The following is a 6,821-nucleotide window of genomic DNA, read 5'->3' on the forward strand; positions in this document are numbered from 1 at the left end:
AGCTTATCTATATCTTGGTGTTCTCATCCTAAATGAGGCAATTAATCTATCTAAATGAACTTTGTAAAACAGTATGTTACATTATAAATGTCAGTTGTTACTAACTGCAGCCAAGACTGACCCGATCTCTGATTGAATAGAGATGCTAAATAATACTTAGCCATAGTGTAGACCAAAGAACTTGTGAAAACATTAAAGTCAGCATTTCTAAAGGGAGAAAACAAAACACTTATAACTTCTTATTTGTCACCTTATTTTCATGCTGATACTATTGAATTGCAATTATTTTTGTGTGTTAATACCATTGAGGGAAGAGGCAAGTTCTCCTGGGCTCTAAAAACCCCCGCATGTAGTAACCCCTAGCTATAGATAAGTTGAACGCCTGACTGTATTTAAGGTAAACCTCCTGGTAGGGTGGTTGGGGTCCAGGGTAGAATGTCTATTATATGATCAAGCACAGCACACTACTCTGAGAATTAACTGTATAGGTCAGCCTCTGAACAGTGATTCACATTTATGGCTTTTACCTAAATGAATACTTCTTAACATGCTTTTTGAAACTATGGAATCTCTCCCTAGGATGGCACGAACACACAAAATCCTGTATCTAATTTTATAGGCTTCTAATGGGTATCAGAAACCATTGATGTGTGCTCTAAGGGATCCATGAAGCTCAGATTAAGAATACCTGGCCAAAACTTTTTCTGGGAGACAAGAATTCAGAATGTTTCCTCTAGCTGTCTTATCTAATTACAAATACCTACCCCCTAGTAATTTAATATATTCCCTTTTATCTTAATTTTTCTGCTTAGTACTTAGCCTAATATTTATACATACATATTCATATTGCTTATTACCTGTCTCCTCTCCTCTGAGAAAGAACTTTTGTCTGTTTTGTTCATTTTGTATCTCTAATATCTAGGACAATACCTGGCTCACAGAAGTCATTCAGTGTACATTTTTAGAGTGGGTCACAACAAAGAAGTACATTTTAAAAAATAAAAGGAAATTTTATAATTGAATACCTAAGTATATTGCTTCAAAATTTGAACCTGCTGCATTAGTACAGTACATAGTTTTCATAGTTTCTATGATGTGTAACATTTGTTTTAGCCTAAAAGTATTTATCTTTATTGAATACTACTTTGTACCAGGTGCTTTAGAAAATTATCTTATTAATTCTTATAGCAATCTGCAAAGTAGGTATTATCATGCCCATTTTATAACTGAGAACTCAGAGGCTACAGGGTTTAAATAATCAATAAATTAACATAGCTAGTAGGTAGCAGAACCAATTTTTGAGATCATGTTTCTTTGTTGTTACGTGATAAATTTAAATAAGACTAAAGCTATTCAGTGTACTTGGCTTCTAATCTCTCACTGTTAGGGCAAAAATTCTAGATAGAAGGATAATATATATCTGTCCTCAAGAAGTGAATAGGATAAATGCTTTATTGTACCAATGCAAAATTATAAGCAGGTTTTTTTAGTAAAAGACTCTCAGGGACAGAGGTTATTAGGTATATGAAACAATGAAGATAAAATGTAATTTTTTAGGTAAAATAACTACTTAATATTACTATGTCAACATATGTGAGTGTGTAGTAGATTGCATTATTGCCTCCAAGTCTTCAGCTCTCCCTTTATCCTGTCCTTTGCCATGCAACCTTACACTTCCTCTGACTAAAAATGCAGAGGCTATCTCCCCATTCTTTGATTTTGGGTTGTCCGTGTGCCATGCTTTCCCCAATAAAATGAAATAGAAGTGAGTGTTCCAACTTAAAACTTGGACTTCAAAGGCCTCTTATGTTTCTGCTTTCCCTCTTGTACTTCTGCCATGCCCATGAAAAGTGCTATGCCCGGGAGGCTGCCACCTCCTTGCCTAGGCCCGGATGAGCCTGCATCAAGCTGAGCTGATTCCAAACCTCAACAAGGAGCCAACCTCAGCCAGGTCCAGGGTTTGAAAGAGTCCAAAGCATGCAGAAATATTGATAATAATAAATACTTAAAACAGCAAAGTTTTCAGGGATTTGTTGTGTACCAAAAGTTGATACAGTACATTAGCCGAAATTCTCTTAGTTTTAGCTTTACAAAACTGGGATAACTAAAATGATACACACACACACACACACACACACACACACACACACACACACACACACACACACACACACACACACACACACACACACACACACACACACACACACACACACACACACACACACACACACACACACACACACACACACACACACACACACACACTCACACAGCTAAAGCCTAAAAGCCTTGAGGCTTTTACCGCTATCTTGCTTATTTTTAGAGGTACCCTTCAAGAAACATAAAGTTTTAAGAATGGACCGTAACTGTTCAAAATATTGTATAGTAGAAAGCTGCAATTTATATCCAATTGATCAAATAAATACAAAGATGGGCATTATACACAGCTATATCTGACTGTGAATATAAAGAGAATTAAGTATCTTCTAAATCTGTGGTTCTAAATTTCATTGAAAAAAATGTAGTAAAATCGATACAAAGCAGAATTAACGTCTCAGAAATGCCTGCTTTGATTAGGAAGGATACAATGCAATAATAGGATGTAATTGGCAGAGCATCCTCAATGAATTTTTATTGACAACTTGCAGAGATTGTAGTATAGTACAATAAGAAGCTCCATGAACATGAACGTGAAGGGTTTCATAGCACTGACAGAATCTGGTAAAGCTTTTCATATAAACACACACATGTACACACATCTGGAGGACTGATATATTTCCCCTTGAGGGTTTACTGAAGTTAACTAAAAATTGATATTTGTTGTCATGTTAGTTACAAAAGCAATCTATTCAATACCATATTCTTAGTCCTATTTGATAAATGTTTCAGTATTTGGAAGATCTATCTCATAAAAGTGTGCCATGTAGCTAGAGAACCGTGCGGCTTCAGAAGACTGGGAAGATAAACCAGCCTATGGTGGGGATAAGCTTAGTTCTTAGGTGAGAACCTGGGAGTTGAGGGGCTCTAGCTCAGAAAGGAGGCATCTGAGGTTTATGTATTTTACCAGGGACCTGGAAGAGCGGAGGGGTGTTCTATCACGGATCTTTTTTTATCCCCATAAGAATGATGAAAAGAACTTACAGTCGGTGATGATTTAAAGAACCACCTGCAGAGCAGCCTTTGCCTTAACTCAAATACTTTTTAGCCTAAGGTCTTATTAAGCATGAATTTAATCCCATCTCCTTTCTTTTTCTCAAAGTAGAAAAATAATAAAGTAACATTTAATTTCCAATTTTGTCTTGATTGCATTGACTTTGTGAACTTGGATAATCATTGTCCTCTTGTGGAGCCATAATTATATAAAAGGAGCTATAATTTACTTACGTATGTTATGTATATTACTGCATGGAGTATGGTCCTTACAGTAATCCTATGAGATATACATTAGTAGCCCCATTATCTAAATGAGATGTGGAGAGGTAAGGAACTTGAGTAAGGTCAGTGGTGAAGGGCTGTGACTCTGGGATTTGAATGTAGTTTTATCTAATCTGAAGGCAGTATTCATCTCACAACTGGATGGAAAGTTGTACAACTTGTTATTCTTGTGGAGCCTGGAGGGTTGCTGGTTAAGCATTGTAACTAAAGTGGACAAAAGAAAGGTTATGGAGCATTGTTCTTTGCAGAAAGGCAAGGCACTCCACTTTGTTCAATATATTCATGATGAGTAGCTACTGTTTGCAAGATACTGCAACAAAAAAGGACAAGGCCTCCGAGTGCGAAAGGACTCTAGAAAGATGGTGAGAAGAAGACAAGGTTCATAAATAAAATGATTTAGAAAATAGATTGATTCATGCTATAAAAAGATGGAGGCAAAATATTTTGAAGATTTGAAAGAAGGGGAATCAAGTAAATCTTAAAAAGAAGGGTACTTATCAGACAGGGCCTTGAAGAATAAAGAGGATTGTAGCAAAGTAATTGTTGCTGGTATTTCAGTGTGAGGAAGTTGAGATCTTTTGGAGAAGGAACTATTTAAGCAAAATGTGGGTCCTTAGAAAATATAACATATTTCAAGAGTAGTAAGTCTTGCAGTTTTAGTAGTGCTTAGAAAATGTACAGCATGGTTTGGGGAATGAGGCTTGGATATGGGTAGATATCCTGTCATGGAGGACCTTAAGTGTCATCTTCAGGAATTTAGATTATTCACCAGCCTAGTAGTTCTTAAACTTGAGTGAACATCAAAATCACATGAGGTATTATTAAAACAGCATTTTTGGGCTTCACCTCCTGAGTTATGATTAATTTCTAACAAGTTCCCAGGTGATCCCCATGCTGCTGTCCCAGGAATCATGTTTTAAGAACCACTGCAGTAGGCAAAAAATTTTTGATCAAGAAAATAACCAGATCAGGGTAGTTCTAAACAAATATATTTTTAGCATAGATTGCAGCAAAGAAGGTGACTCTAATTTGGGATGGTATTGTAATAGTACAGGAGAGAGGAATTGAGGTTCTGACAATGTCTATGCTAAGAGAAAAGTAAAGTAAAATATGTGGATGTTTCCACTTTAATTCCCATCTCTTCTCACTTCTGATGGAAAAGTCATAAGATCTTGCCAAACATGGCTGCAGTGGTTGATGCAAGGCAACACAAAATGGCCTAACCCGCGACCAGCTTTCTTCCTGGAACTGGCGGTGGCAAATCTGCCCTCCATCCTAGCAACAATGGTGACCAATCCCAGCCCGCCGTAAATCTGCCCTCCGCCCTAGCAACGACAGCCACCAATCCCCATCCGACACGTGTCCCTGCATGCTCCCAGCCTATATAAGCCTGTGCACTTCCTCAATAAAGCGGTCGCCTTCCAATCACCCCTGAGGGCTGTCTCCTGAGTCGTTTCTTCGTGACTGTGTGCTGTGTGCTTGACGCAGCGCGGCTGCTTACCCCCAGCCATCAGCTAACCAACACACTTCAAACTTCATTTACTCTCCATAAGACTCTGAAAAGGGAAATAAAAATTAATATAGCTCCAGAAACGTAATGTGTAAAACAAATAATGATAATTTTGTAACTATCCTGTAAGTTTGAAAGTAATTCAAAATAAAGTTTTTCAAAAAACCAACTACAAATACCTTGAAAGCTCAGCTTTTAAAGGTGTACATCAGCTTTTAAAGGTGCATATCATATGGTAAGATGTTGCTAAATGACTAATATTTTGATTGAAGATAATACTAGTATACATTTGTATAGAAGGTGTTTGTAAAGTGTTTTAAAATTTAAAAATATATTCTTATTTTATGAGATGCATTTGTTAGTGGATGCATTTTATGTGAATTCAAATCTTTTGCATTCAAAGTGGGGAAGTTGTAAAAATAAAAATAAATTTTATTTAAAAATAGTTATATGGCAAAATATGAGATAATAAGAATCCTCAAATTAAACATTTCTCACAAGCTCCTAATTTCAAGAAAAGGAAAAATGATGAATTATTTTTTGCAAGTCTCTTTAAAGGACAATGCTTAGGATAGCCAGAGTGACACTCAAACCAAAGGTACTAAATTGTCTAAAGAAAGAAGGTACATGAGATAGTACACTGTACGTTGCTCCTAGAAAGAAGAACTACAGGTTCAAAGGCTTGGGGGACCTATCTAAGGACTGATCAAGGTGTCCTGGCATTCTGTCAGGAATCTCCCTATAGTAGAGCAGGATGTATGGTTTCCTTTGGAATAATAATTTTTAGTCAGTGAATAAATTAAAACTTGGGCTTAAAATTCCATCTCTTGAAACATGGCCACAAAGAACGGACCAGAGTAGAAAATCAAACCAGTGGCAGTGAAAGGAATGAGGTCTTTGGGGAAGAACTGAGTAATTAACTACACTGAACAACTTCTATGTGGTCAAAAGTAAGCAGTCATTATAATTGGGAATTTGAGATATGAGGTTAAATTTTGGACTTTGAGGACAAAGCAAGGATGTATTACCTAACTTGTATGCAGAAGCACATTTCTGCTATTCATTGTTTATTATTGGGTTAACACATTCAACCCAGAGAAAATTAATTTGCTGATATTAAGTAATATAGCAATGAAAAAAGGAAGAGGGAAGTAGGCTAGATGGGAAAATCAATTCCAGGAACATAGCATATTAAAACCAATTCTCATTTTCTTGCCTTTTTCAGAAGTAGGGAGGAAATAGAACTATATGTCGTGTGCCATCTAATAAAATCTCACCACATTGCCATGTTTGAATTTGTTTTGCATACATGTTTAAGCAGTACATTTAGAATTTAGAGGGAACAACAGTTTCCAAGAAGTCTTTGCTCTGGTTTGGGAGTTACAATGTAACAAGGGCATTCTCTAGAGAAGAAAATCAAGGAGTCAAGCAACCCATCCCAAGCTGGATCTTGTGAGATCAACAGAATGAAATGTGTATGAAGAGGTCAGGGACTGTGTAAATCCTGGGATTAGAGTTTTAAAGCGAATACAACTCAACGCCCAGCTGGGAAAGAGATAGGGGAGTTTGGTAGTTATGGTGATATACTGAATCATTTGCAAGCATTGGGAAAATGAAAAACGAACAAGAAAATGTAATCCTGTAGTGTCTATTCTGAGAGGTGGAGAATAGAAATCATTTGCAAATTATTCTGGTGAAATACAACATAAAGCACTAATCCCCTGAAATTCATGTCACTATGGGTTCTAGGGAAAGTTTAGCTGACAGTATCTCCAGAGGCCTGGTTCTAATTACATAGATGGTTTCTTTAAAAGGTTAGAAAATGAAGAAATGGAAGTAGAGAAGGACAAAGATCTGTGCTGAATTTTACTTT

This window comes from Tamandua tetradactyla, chromosome 8 (assembly GCF_023851605.1).
Source record: "Tamandua tetradactyla isolate mTamTet1 chromosome 8, mTamTet1.pri, whole genome shotgun sequence".
Lineage (NCBI taxonomy): Eukaryota > Metazoa > Chordata > Mammalia > Pilosa > Myrmecophagidae > Tamandua > Tamandua tetradactyla.